Here is a 14,671-nt window from a genome sequence, read left to right as displayed (position 1 = left end):
TAAAATAGAAGCCACATTGGCAGGGCTAAACAACAGCATTTTAACAGGAGCAAATCTATTTCATGGGGTCCCGATAATTACTGTGTAATCTGTTTCTTATGGAACCCTCCATAAGAAACAGATAAAATCAAAAATTAGGAAGAGGTCTCAGGAAAGAAGCCATAGAATTACAGAAGGCTAAATTTAAGCTATATTCGCTTTGCAGCAAATCCTCCTCTGAAATCGAAAGCAGCACTATTTTCAACTTTACCCAGAGGAACCTAAACCATTTCATTCTTTCAGAATTCAACAAACATATATTAAATGTTTATTAGGAGCCCAGGATTTTGTCTGATGCCAGAAGAGAACACAAAGACAAACAGATTCAGTCTACGAGTCCGTGATCCGGTTAGGACAGAAGCGCCCATGAAAGAAAAGGGAAGTTGATGAAGAGCTATATACCTCTTCTCAGTCACACTGAAACTCTTCCCATCACAGCTGCTCCAGAAGACAGCTTCTCTTGGTGTCTGCAGCAATGAACACAGTCCACTTGGTTACTTGAAATACATGAGCCCAAGGACACTTGAGAAGATTCCACAGAGCAGTGTGTGTCCCTAACCACTGATTTCTCCACCTTTACTCGCTCTTCTTACGTAAGGGAAAAACATTATGGGTTTGCTCAGTTTTCTGTCGAAGTTTGTATTTTCCTCCTGGTACTCATAACCCAGAACATTTGGCCCAGCCCAGCTGTTTCCAACTCAGCAGAAACATGTCGACATTGATTTCCTGAATTCTTCTCTGAAGGCCAAGGGATCAGTTCTAGCCACAGTGAGCAGAGAACATTCTAACTTTAAATTCCGGGCCTGCAAGCTACTGAGGAATGCTGAATCCAAGTTCCACTCTACTAGCACAGCGTTTGATTTACTGAAGGCACAAGCATTAGTGAACACATTCTTAACTTTTTTAATTTCACAGCAAGCAAACTGGAACTCCCTGGCCTTAGGTTTGTTCTGAGTTCAAGGGGGGAAAAAAAAATTACAGTAACTTAAAAACAGGCAGAGATCCCCGAGTACCTGTCATCTAGGGCCACCCCTCTCCTAAACTACAGCACAGCTTCCTTCCTTCCAGGTCCTGTTCAAAACTTGCTTCTTTAGCAAAACGTGAGCACGTGTGAGGTGCAGGACACCCTATGGGCACATTAGATGGCATGCCTGTGGTGGGGGCATATGCTTAACAGATCCATGTGCCAATTAAGTCGCGCTCAGTGCTAAATTTCAATCACTGCCATCCCAGGAACACTGATCAGTGGCAGCAGGGTGGCTGTTTGTTTGAAGACACAGAATGATGTTGCTACTCCACCTCAGTACCATTTTGCCGAATAAGCCTATAAATCCCCCACCAAGAAAATAGGGGTGTGGGCATAAAGCATTTCCAGGTAGTTGCTCTCCTGATACAATACCGCAGTAAACTAAATAATGAAGTTCAGCTGGTCACAGGCTGTGTCTCCCATTCATGTGATGAGGGAATTGAGAGGCGCCCCGGAGAAGGAACCCTTTAACCCAGCATGTGATGGTGTGGAGCCACTCGCACAAGCACACACAGAAATTGTTTAAGCAATCCCAGGGCAGGCAGGCAGGGAGGTAGAAACCGCTCCCTGCCTCTTCTTGCAGAGCTAGTAAAACTGAAATGCCAGTGATACACTCAGGCAGTTTATCAATACAGCACCAGAAGAGGAGTCCTTTATGGCATTTGAAAGCATATCTGCTTGGATCAATCTATTTAATCTTTCTGTTTTCATAACGAGAGCGAGAAAGAAGGGAGAACTGCTAACCTTTAGTTATGTTTTCAATCGATTATTTGAGATTTCTTTTTCTTTTTTCCCTTTACTGCCTCTGTGCATTATTTACCATCTTATTCCTGAACAATGATGCATCCTTATGTTAGGTATGTTTTGTTGTTTGTTTGTTTGCTTTTCTGTTATGCCAATACTATTTAACAAATCAGTTTCTGTTCAGGGAACCAGAGCCAAAATCACTACATTTAAATGAGAAAATGTGAAAAAATGCAATTGCCTCCCTACTCTGGTCTTATTCTCTGTTGTTTTTGTGTATCTTTCAAACTCAAAATGGAACACAATGGAGCTGTTTTGTTTGCTTTCATTTTTGTTTGGAGATGGGAGTCCCGCTCTATTGCTCAGGCTGGTCTCAACTTCTGGGCTCAAGGGATCCTCCCACTTTAACCTCCCTAGTAGCTGTGAGTAAGGTGCAGGACACTGCATCCAGCTTTCAGTGGAACTTTTTAATTAAGTGAAATGTCATATGTGCTTAAATAATATACACATAACTTATTTTTATTCATTCAGTACACAATTTTCATGTATAGAAAAACTCTAAGTGTACAGCATTCAATTATAACTTCAATCAAAAAGCAAGGCTATTTTGATGAACACATATACATCTCAAAATGCATATGAACACATATACCCCCACACAAACTGGCATATCCATCAGCATCCCATTTATTTCTGTATCTTGTTTTCATTATATAGTGTTAAAACATCCCCAATTCAAGTGGTCACCATATGGTACTAGCTTTTTAAGGTTCCTCTCTAAATCTTAGGATACTATCTTTAAATAGCTATAACCCAAGTTATCTGAGACTTGATAACCTCCACCTGTGCCGTAGCAGGACCTCAGCATCCAATTATTTCTGGGACTTTCCACAGTAACATGTTTCAAGTATGCCCCTCGCCAGTCTAGGACTTGCTGTCATCACATGACATCTGCACTTCATCTTTCACTGTGTGACTCCTTCTTGCCACATCTTTCGCTTACAAAACTTTTGGGAGGAACTTCACTTGGTCCATACGTTTTTTTTTTCTTTTTTTTTTGAGACGGAGTCTCGCTCTGTCGCCAGGCTGGAGTGGAGTGGCACAATCTCGGCTCACTGCAAGCTCTGCCTCCTGGGTTCAAGCGATTCTCCTGCCTCAGCCTCCTGAGTAGCTTGGACTACAGGCACACACCACCACAGCCAGCTAATTTTTGTACTTTTAGTAGAGACAGGTTTCACCATGTTGGCCAGAATGGTCTCGATCTCCTGACCTTGTGATCCACTTGCCTCGGCCTCCCAAAGTACTGGGATTACAGGCGTGAGCCACCGCACCCGGCTGGTACATAGTCAGAGAGAGGATGCCGGTGCCCACTCGCCAAGCTACTGTTCTCAAATCACCCATTCCTTGGAGGGTAGAAGGGTGCCAGAAATAGTAACAGGTCGGGTTCTGTGCAGGAATGGGAGAGGGTCCAAGGGAGTGAGCAAGGGCTTTTCCCACAGCACTGAGCCACATTTTCATAACCCGGGCTCCCAAACGATTAGTGACGCTTTGCTCAGGCCCGTACAAAGCTCCTACTGAATAATTCCATCAACTCTAGCCCTCACTCCCTCTGGACAAGGAGTTGAGAAACCATTACAAAGGACTCTGTGAGAGGAAAATGTCAATTCATTCCTCTCTTCTGGCCCCAACCTTTCTGCACTGGGTTACAGAACAAAAACATTCACAAACAGATGCTGGTATGTGGATGACTAATAAGACTGTTCTACTGTAAATTACCAAAAGCCAGTGAAAAATGTTCTGTTGTATCAAAACGGTAGGGCAAGCTTATTTACAGGTAGGCATTGAAATGAATTAACCGGCCAGGAGCATAAGACAGGCAGTCTCTACCATGCCAATTATCAGTCATGTAACACCTTTGACTATAACAGCGTGGTTTTTATTATTAACATAACATATCATTTAGAAATGAAACCCCAAGCATTTAAGGAACCTGAGAACACCTTCCTGGTAATCTGGTTCTACACACAGCAACTTTTGAAAACTTGTGCATTAACTAAGTAGTAGATTGTAGAGAACCAAGATTTTTCTATGCTTTTCTATTTTCCATTTCTTTTCTTTTTTTTTTTTTTTTTTTTTTTTTTGAGACGGAGTCTGGCTCTGTCTCCCAGGCTGGAGTGCAGTGGCCGGATCTCAGCTCACTGCAAGCTCCGCCTCCCGGGTTTACACCATTCTCCTGCCTCAGCCTCCGGAGTAGCTGGGACTACAGGCGCCCGCCACCTTGCCCGGCTAGTTTTTTGTATTTTTAGTAGAGACGGGGTTTTACCGCGTTCGCCAGGATGGTCTCGATCTCCTGACCCCGTGATCCACCCGTCTCGGCCTCCCAAAGTGCTGGGATTACAGGCTTGAGCCACTGCGCCCGGCCCATTTCTTTTCTTAAAAACAAAAACATAGTATCTTCCTCCTTTTATTTACTAAAGAATTCACCCCACAGAAAGTGGGATGGAAGTGAGGCAGGAGACTGGAGGAACTTATTTCCTGGTCTCGGCAGGGTGAAATGAAGAAACCTGCAGAACTAGCAGATGGCACCAAAGGCCATCTCTGGTTGCTCTCGCTGCTCCTCAGGGTAAGACACTCCCATCAGTGCCATGAGAGTTGAGAAATTCCATAGCAACACCTGGAAGTTACCACTCCTTTTCTAGAGATTTGTGAATAGCCAACCCCCTAATTTGCATGTAATTAAAAGTGGTTATAAATATTGCTAGCGAACAGCCCATACGCTGCTACTCTGGGCACACGGCCTATGGGTTACTCCCGCTCTGGAAGGACTAGCCACTCTGCTATACATTACCACTTAATAAACTTGCTTTCTTCTACCATCAGCTCACTCTTGAATTCTTTCCTGAGTGAAGTGAAGAACCCTCCCAGGCTAAGCCCCAATTGTGGGGTTCACCTGCTCTGCATCAGCAGGTTGGGGTGGTGTCAGTGGATTTGTAAGGATACTTAGCCTGGCGACTGCTCAACTCAAAGACATCTTAGAAAATGGGGACATATCAGGGCTGGGCTCGGTGGCTCATGCCTATAATCCCAGCACTTTGGGAGGCCAAGGTGGGAGGATTACCTGAGGTTGGGAGTTGGAGACAAGCCTGACCAACATGGAGAAACCCCATCTCCGCTAAAAATACAAAATTAGCTGGGTGTGATGGCACACGCCTGTAATCCCAGCTACTTGGGAGGCTGAGGCAGGAGAATTGCTTGAACCCAGGAGGTGGAGGTTGTGGTGAGCCAAGACCACAAAATTGCACGCCAGCCTGGGTAGCAAGCAAAACACCATCTAAAAAAAAAACAAAGAAAAGAAAAAGGAAAAAGAAAAAAGAAGAGAAGAGGAAGAACAAGAAAAAGAAAAAGGGGACATATCTCTTCACTCTTCAATTAATAATAATTTGCATTCCTGTTTTCCTCTATGTCCAACTGTGGAAGCAGTATCGAATCTCAAAAGAAACAAAAGTATGGGCTTAGGATTAGGGTACAAGATCCTAAAATTTCTTTCATTCCTTATGGTCTCTATTTCCAAATCCTGAATAACGTAGACGACGACTAGGTCCTAGTCTATAAAACAACACTATTTCTTTCGTATTCCTTTCAACCACTGGTGATTCAGGGATGGCATGGGCAGGTGCTTCTTGTAACACATGGGAAGACTCGACAGTGCTTAGCCATACTAATGGTCATAATTGCTCTTGCCTGGCGTGGGCCATAGTCTGGCTTGGGTGAGCAAGGGAACAACCATATTGAAGATGCCAGCAGGTTGGGCGGTGCTGATGCTGGCTACCTTTGTCCTGTCCCCACCATCTTCCAGTAGGCCTTCGTGTTTTCTCATGGTCCAAGCTCCGATAGCCACCTCTCTGCTTATTTCAGCAGCTTGCTAGAGACCATTTGTTTAGATGTATTTACAGATCCTGATGAAAGCAAATATGGGGGAAGAGAATAATAAGGAGGCTGAAGAGATTTGCAGTAATCTTTCATGAGAATCAAAGAGTTGGATAAAATAAGAGGGGAGTGTTCAATGGCCAGAGATGTGGTTTTGATTGTTTTCTTTGCACTCCAATTATAGGGAAAAGAAGCCAACAGACACTAGTTTTCCTTAAGATATGCATGTTCCAGATTGTGTATCTTTGGCTCAGTAAGCATTTATTTGACTTTCCAACTTAAACAGAGGTTCTCATTCTTATGGGGATCCAAGAATCCTTTAAGAATATTATCTGATACAATTATTGGCATAAAACAATAAATATAACTTTAATAATTTTACTTATCTCTTGAATCCTGGGGGAAGGGGTCATACATCCAAGAATAAGAACCTCTATAATTCTCAGAAAATAAGAGCTTTCTTTAGAAGAAATTTCAGCTCCAAAATTTTGCAGATTTAATTTAATAAACATTTATTAAGCTTTGTTAAAAGGCAATAATTTTAAAATACATGTTTTGAGGATACAAAGAAAGGAATGATATTTGATATGAGTCTCTAAAAGCTCAGTCTTGTGGTGGAGAGGCAGACCCGTACACAGATACTTACAAAATATGAGGAAAAAAGATGTGAAGCAGGAGGAAAGTGTTTCTTTTCTTTTGTTTTTTTGTTTGTTTTTCTTTTTTTGAGGTGGAGTCTTGCTCTGTCACCCAGGCTGGAGTGCAGTGGTGTTATCTTGGCTCACTGCAAACTCTGCCTCCTGGGTTCACACCATTCTCCTGCCTCAGCCTTCCGACTAGCTGGGACTGCAGTCACCTGCCATGATGCCCGGCTAATTTTTTGTATTTTTAGTAGAGACGGGGTTTCACCGTGTTAGCCAGGATGGTCTCGATCTCCTGACCTTGTGATCCACCCGCCTCAGCCTCCCAAAGTGCTAGGATTACAGGCGTGAGCCACCGTACCCGGCCAAGTATTTCTATCTTTCAAGGAGCAAGTAAGAGAGGTATAATCAGGAGACAATTCTTAGAAAAGGATGCATTTAAGACAAATCCCAGAAGATGAGCGTGATTCTGATGAAGATGAGAGGTATACGAAGGGTACTGTAAGGAAAGGAACTGAGGGAGAAAGCTCAGAAAGCATTAAGAAAAGGTCAAGTCTTCTGGTTTACCTAAAGGTTAGAGTACGAGTAAGGACCCACACAATATCAGAATACAGAGATAGGCTTTGGCACTATTGTGGAGGACCTTAAATATTAGGCTGGTAGTGTGCTCTGCTCAAAACAGAAGAGGCTTTGGAACCAGAAGATGCCAGATTTTGATTTTTAATTAATTAATTTTTTTACAGGCAAGGTCTTACTGTGTCACCCAGGCTACAGTGCAGTGATGCAGTCATAGCTCACTACAGCCTTGAACTCCTGAGCTCAAGTGATCCTCCTGCCTCAGTTTCCTGGGTAGATGGCACTACAGGCATACACCACTATGCCTGGCTATTTTATTTTATCTTATCTTATTTTATTTTATTTCATTTTATTTTATTTTATTTTATTGAGATGGAGTCTCACCCTGTCGCCCAGGCTGGAGTGCAGTGGTGTGATCTCGGCTCACTGCAACCTCTGCCTCCCGGGTTCATGCCATTGTCCTGCCTCAGCCTCCTGAGTAGCTGGGACTATAAGTGCCCACCACCATGCCTGGCTAATTTTTTTTTTTTTTTTTTTTTTTTTTTTTTTTTTTTTGAGACGGAGTCTTGCTGTGTCACCCAGGCTGGAGTGCAGTGGCACGATCTCAGCTCACTGCAAGCTCCACCTCCCAAGTTCATGCCGTTCTGACTCAGCATCCCGAGTAGCTGGGACTACAGTCGCCTGCCACCATACCTGGCTATTTTTTTGTATTTTCAGTAGAGACGGGGTTTCACCGTGTTAGCCAGGATGGTCTTGATCTCCTGACCTCGTGATCCACCCGCCTCAGCCTCCCAAAGTGCTGGGATTACAGGTGTGAGCCATGGCGCCCAGCCAGATCTACGGTCTTGCTATGTTGCCCAGGCTGGATTCTGCACCTGAAGTGATCCTCATGCCTCAGCCCCACAAAGTGCTAAGATCACAGGTGTGAGTTATCATGCCAAGACCAGATTTTGAGTCTTGGTTAAGCCACCAGATCTATTAGAATGCTGTTTGCACCAAAAACCAGAATGCTAATAGTGACTCAAGCAATAAGTGGTTCAATATGTCATATAGCAGGAAGTCCAGAGTTTACGCAGTTCCAGGACTAATTTAGCCCAACAATGTCATCAAGGACCCAAGCAATGTCCATGTGTCCTCTCTGACAGTGTCAGCACTCAGTGCTATTTACCCTCATGTTTGCAAAGCGATCATAACACTTCTTTTCATCACCTGAAGATGTGGTTATATTCAGCAGAGGAAAGAAGGGCCTCTGGTGTATACATGGGTTTTTGTTGTTTTTGTTTTGTTTTTTCTACCTAGGGAAGAAACTCTTTCCCAAAAGCCCTGCCAGTAAACTCCCTTTACCCTCACCAACCAGAATTCTGCCACATGCCCACCTGCGGTTGCAATAAAGATGGAGAAAACAAGGAACTGGTATTTCCACTTGAAACTTACTATGATCAGAGGTGGGTTCTGCCAGCAAAGAAAGAGTGGGGAACGGCCGCTGAGTAGCAAATACTAGGGAGTACCACTGTATGATTTTCAGTAAGTCACCTGAATCCTGAACTAACATCTAGCATTTATTTGATGTCTACTCTGTGTGTCAGATATCATAATTAAGAAATGTCAATCATCGGCCTGGCGCGGTGGCTCAAGCCTGTAATCCCAGCACTTTGGGAGGCCGAGACGAGCGGATCACGAGGTCAGGAGATCAAGACCATCCTGGCTAACACGGTGAAACCCCGTCTCTACTAAAAAATACAAAAAACTAGCCGGGCGAGGTGGCGGGCGCCTGTAGTCCCAGCTACTCAGGAGGCTGAGGCAGGAGAATGGCGTAAACCCGGGAGGCGGAGCTTGCAGTGAGCGGAGATCCCGCCACTGCACTCCAGCCTGGGCTACAGAGCAAGACTCCGTCTCAAAAAAAAAAAAAAAAGAAATGTCAATTATCTCATTGTTTTCTGATGATGAAATTGAGCCAGAGAGAAGCTAAGTAAGTTAAATTACTGCGCTAGTAATTTGAGGTCTAACTCACATCACATACAGAATCCTACTCACTGTGCTAAACTTTCCTCTCTGGTATCCTGTCTAACATGGGTATGATGATGACTAGAGCAAAGGCAGAATCAGTGAAATGCCCTCACTTTCTGTTCATTTCAGAAACATTTATTGAAGCCCTGTTACCTGTCAGACACGGTACTTAGTCACAAACCCTTCTCTCACTCTGCCGTCTTCTAGACATTGCTGGAATATATTTTCCTGATCATAGACATGCTTGAGTTTTTACTCTTTACTGACCTCAAGTCAATGGCATTTTGGGGTCATTTTAAAATTTAATTATTACATTTTTAAAGTTTTGAACCCTAGTAAAATCCTCTTTAGGAATTGATCCTTCCATTTAAATTACTAGAGAACTTGGCTGCTGCCAGATCAGGGGTTCCTGACAGAGATGCCAACGCAGCTAACTGCAGATTTCCACAGATGGTTTTACAGTATCATCATTTAGATTTAAGTGAATGCAGAATTATACTCTTTTTGAGTTAACAAAGGGGAAAGAAATCAATAATGGCTAAGCTGGATCATGGTGCTCCAGAGGAGAGTTGAAAGGTTGATGGAGATACATGTGCACGCATACACCACACATACTCACACACATGAACATTTGAAGTCATCAGACAAAAGTAATCTGGTATAGACAAACATACTTGAGGAAATGAAAAAACAGTAAGAACAGTGGAGTAATTTGGGGTACAAGAAAGCATCCAGAAAGCAGTTAGTGTATTTTTGCCTCTGAAAAGTATTTAATCCTTAAATGCCCTTTATATTTCATAGCAGCCCACACAAAATTTAGTGTCATGTTTGTTTATGTAAAATCCTCTGCATGGCACTGAAATTGAGTGAGTGAAACAGCCACTGCATCCCCCCTGGGGAAATTAAAAGGCAAACCAACCAACAGTGATGCAGACAGAGTTAGGGACATACAGATAACCGAATCAACATTAGACACAGCAAATTGTAGCACATGGATAGCCATCCCCAAGAGCAAAAAACTTTTTGGTAAATTTGCTATATCCTCCTGACTCAGTTTCCCCACAGAGCCAGAGGTCATTTGTAGCTAAGACATAAAATCTGCACCTGAGTTGCAGGAGTCTTCCTGTCCCAGGAGCTGCCATGTGAGAAATACTGTAGCTGTCACTCAAGGGAACTCACGTGTTTTCTCCCTTTGCTGAAAGCTAAGTTCCTTCCTGTTAGTAACAAGCAAAAAAAAAAAAAAAAAAAAAAAAAAAATCTTATAATAAGGCTAAACTACCAGACTCTAGTCATAGGTCTTTATATTGAGTAAACAAAACTAAACTTGTCAAATCCACTAGACTTAAGTTGCTTTTTGATGCAAATCTTGAAAATACAATCTTTAACCTTTAACAGGTTCTTCTACTGAGCAAGTTCAGAGATGCTATCCACTCAAAAAAAAAAAAAAAGCACTCCCTCCAAAATCTATTAATTTCACATTGCCAGACCAGAGAGACTGAGGACACTTGTCCTGTTTCCTCCTCTGCCACCTCCTTCTCCTGTTCATTTTTATTTTGAATAATAAAAAGAGGATAATTCTCAAAATACATATCCATATACAGTACCTAGTTGACCACTGCATATTCTTCTTCCTCTTGGTAAATTATTCTGCCCCAAATGATTTTAACTTTCTTTTACACTAAACCAGGAAAATAAGGGAGATGCTAAATTAAATATTTTTTCTAGAAGAAAACCAAATAGCTGCACCAATGTAATCCCAAAAGAGTACCAAGATGAGATAATTATACAAAATGTGAGGAAAATGCATATTCAAGACAAGATCTTTCTACATATGGATAGTAAAACAGAAAAATGAAACAGACCTAGAGACCAAAAGCCAAAGCTTCAAGACCTGAAATTAACTGAGGGCTAGGGAATAGGGGGAGAAGCTGGCAACTTAGTGTGGTTGCCTCCAGAGCTGCAGTTGGAGGAAAGCACCTAGCATATCTTGTGCAAGCCCATTGTTTTATAGCTAAAGAAACAAACTCTAAACCCTGTTCTCATTCCCCTCCAATGCTTAGAAGGGAAGAGAGATTATAACCAACCTTCTTCAAGCTAGTATCTACTCAAATTAGCTCACCTGATACACAGCTGCACAAACACAGACAATGCACAGAATTCTCAGTTTACAGCTGTAAAACAATAAGAAAATATGCACTGTATTATCTTCTCTCTGAAAGTCTATTAAAAAAAAAAGAAAAGAGAAAAGATGTGCCAGGTACTTAAGAGGGATACAAGCCAGGTTTTGTAGGAGTGAGATGGAAGGGAAGTAAGGGCTGGAGAAATTCTCTTCCAACTTCCCTGAGGTGATGATCTGAGAAAGACAGATTTCCATGCTCTCAAATCAGTATCTGTCTGAATTACAGGCACTATCTAAATATTAAGATTCTTCCTATGTGAGAACCCGCACACAAAGTGAACACACCATTAAGCAGCAAACTGTGTGTTAACGATGAGGGGCCCTCTGTTCCTAAGCCTTTATATATTTAGCTTCAATAGGAAGAAATGAAGCAAGTCTTTCCATTTCCACTTCGCCATCTTGTTTTTTTATGCTGTTTATTCACAGGTCTGAAGAAGTCAACTCAACTCGAAAAAGTATTATTTTTCAAGGTTAACACAAGACACTTGCAGGAAGCTAATAAATAATGCCATGCATATTACTGCGTTCCAAGTGTCAGAACATAAACCTCAATAAGAAACTGGAATAAAAACGGAAAAGAATGCAAGCTTTTAACTTTTTTTTTCATTGTCTCCTCTCATTTACCATAAAGTACAACTAACAAAAGCAACAAGAATAAAACACCAGAGATAATCAATAAGCAAGTGTCAGATCTTATCTTTTACTATGGGAAAGTCTTAATGTAGGCAAGGGAGGAAGAAAAACATTTCACTCTCTCAAGAAATTATAATCAATCAACAATAACAACTGACTTGTCTATTAGCAGATCTTTGGTTTGCCTTGTCTGAGTGCTAAGGTGTGGTGAGACACAATTTGCCTAAAAGGAAATTCAAAGCTTAAAAAAATCTGGCTTGAAACTAAAATTTAAGTAACATCTTAAAATTCCAAGTAAAATGTGTTAATAAATAACAAGACTTTCTGTTAGGGAAAAATCCCACAGAGGTTAAGTGATTTTTATATATTCCTTGTCTTTTAGTCACAGAACCAAAATGTTTCCATGTGATTCTAGTTCTAATTCTTTACAATGGCATGGCTAGTGGGTGGGTATAAAAATTTAGAATTTTGTTATTCTTTTAAAAGAAACTTAAAATTGGAAGGGACTGGAAAGATTATCTAACTCCAACCACCTCATTTCACAAATAGTGTAGGTTATACTTTTAGAAGAACCAGTTCTTGAATAAGGAATATCTGAGAGCAAAAAATAATCTTAATATACCATTTGCTGATTTTGTCCCTGAAGCAGGCCTAGCTAGGTACATACAGAAGGAAGGACTGGATTGGGCCAGTTCTGAGATGGAAGAGTTGGGAGAAGTAGATCCAGGATCAGGACTAGACCCAGGTTTTGTGGGGATGAAAGTTATCCAATGTTGAGCTTCTCTTTATGAAAAATAATACAAAGTCATAAATAAAATGAGATCTAAAACTTCATATTTAGTAGCCCAAGAAATTAGATCACAAGAAATTAATAGTGCTTTAGAGATAGATATACTTTTGTTCTGAGATGCCTTCAGGTGGTTCAGCAGAAATAAGTATACAGAAATGCTTTTTGATTGCATCCTGGCTTCCTCTCTCCACCTGGAACAACTGACAACTCCCCAAACTCCCAACATTCATAGCAGCCAGTGCCCCTGAAGGCCCTGAATCTTAAGCTTCATTAGCTTCACTGTAAATTCACCTTTGGATAGGATTCCCCATTAGATGCTCATTAAGCCTTTTCAATGAAACTATCCATTTTAGCAGTCCTAGGCTATGAATCAGAAGATATGGACCTGAGCCCAGGCTCTGCTGCCGATACTCTGTGACACTAAGAAAGTCAATATACTCTACGGCCATACCGCCCTAAATGCACCCGTTCTCGTCTGATCTCGGAAGCTAAGCAGGGTTGGGCCTGGTTAGTTCTTGGATGGGAGAAAGTCATCATACTTCTTTGGGCTTCAGTTTCCTCCATGGCTGCACTACATGTTTGCCAGGGTCTCTTCCAATTACAATACCATTCAATGCGGAATACCTTGGCCTACTCTATCTCTAGTGTTGCCGGTCTTAGTAAGTACTATTGTCATTGTTCAAACTAAGAATTCTGAATCTTCCTTGACTCTTTTATCCCCTTCTTCCCTCCAAATGTAACCAATCTCTCTTTTGTTTTTGGAGATGGAGTTTCACTCTTGTCTCCCATGCTGGAGTGCAATGGCGTGATCCCTGCCCACTGCAACCTCTGCCTTCTGTGTTCAAGCGATTCTCCTGCCTCAGCCTCCCAAGTAGCTGGGATTACAGATGTGTGACACCGCACCTGGTTTATTTTTTAAATTTTAGTAGAGATGACAGGGTTTTGCCTTGTTGGCCAGGCTGGTCTTGGTATCCTGATCTCAGGTGATCTGCCCGCCTTGGCCTCCCAAAGTGCTGGGATGACAAGCATGAGCCACCACACCTGGCCAATCTCTAAGTTGTATATACCTCTACCATCTAACCTCACCTCAACTGATCTAGGCTACGTCAACCAGAAGATCACAATGCTTCCAACAACTTTTTTTTTTTTTTTTTTTGAGACTGAGTTTCGCTCTTGTTGCCCAGGCTGGAGTGCAATGGCCTGATCCCAGCTCACTGCAGTCTCCACCTCCCGGGTTCAAGCAATTCTCCTGCCTCAGCCTCCCAAGTAGCTGGGATTACAGGCCCCCACCACCATGCCCAGCTAATTTTTTAATTTTTAAAAATTTTTTTTTAGTTTCAGCAGAAATGGGGTTTCACCATGTTGGCCAGGCTCATGTCAAACTCCTGACCTCAGGTGGTCTACCTGTCTCGGCCTCCCAAAGTGCCGGGATTACAGGTGTGAGCCACTAAGAGCAGCCTGCTTCTGACTATTTTTACAGCGTCTCATCTTGCTTTCCTCAGGTCACCCTTTACACTGTTGCCACCACAATAGTTTAAAAAATAGCAGTCTAAACATCTTTCCCCACTCCTTAAAACACATCTGTGGCTCTCACTGATCTTAAAGTTTAAATTTCAAAATATGACCTCTAAGAATGGCCTGGCTCCTGTGCTCATGTTCAAATCAGCATCACGCCAGTGCCCCATATCCTCTCACAATTCCATGTGAACTAATACGTAATATCCTCTCACTGACCTAAGGAATGTCAGTATTTGATGATCATCTGAGTGAATGACTGTGGTTATATTGATGACGGGCTTTTCCAGGCATTAACAACATGTTTCAGTTACATGAGCAATTATTGTAACGAGCCTCTTGAGTTGAGTCACATCACAATACCCTGAGAAACTGCAATCTACCAGCACTGCCATTTTATCAAATTCCAATTTTAGGAATGACATTGCAAATACTTTGGATTTCCTCTTGAAAGCTTAGGCTGATTAAAGGATTAAATGTTACACATAATTCAATGCTGTGTAACTCTTTTGTGAGGGCTGAGTAGTTGTAAAACATGTCTATGATCTAATCCAAAGGTTTATTGATTTTCCTGTCCTTTCATTCAAGAGTGTTAG

At 42.0% G+C, this 14,671-nt stretch overlaps 1 protein-coding gene across 5 annotated transcripts in view; it reads right to left on the bottom strand.

The window, feature by feature from the left end:
- Positions 1–14,671, bottom strand: part of SORCS1 (sortilin related VPS10 domain containing receptor 1) — a 600,060-nt gene that overhangs the window by 384,305 nt on the left and 201,084 nt on the right. The window lies entirely within an intron of this gene.

This window comes from Piliocolobus tephrosceles, chromosome 9, assembly GCF_002776525.5.
Source record: "Piliocolobus tephrosceles isolate RC106 chromosome 9, ASM277652v3, whole genome shotgun sequence".
In the NCBI taxonomy this organism is placed as follows: domain Eukaryota; kingdom Metazoa; phylum Chordata; class Mammalia; order Primates; family Cercopithecidae; genus Piliocolobus; species Piliocolobus tephrosceles.
Note: the sequence above shows the minus strand (reverse complement) of the source record. Positions and strands in the feature narration are given on the sequence as shown.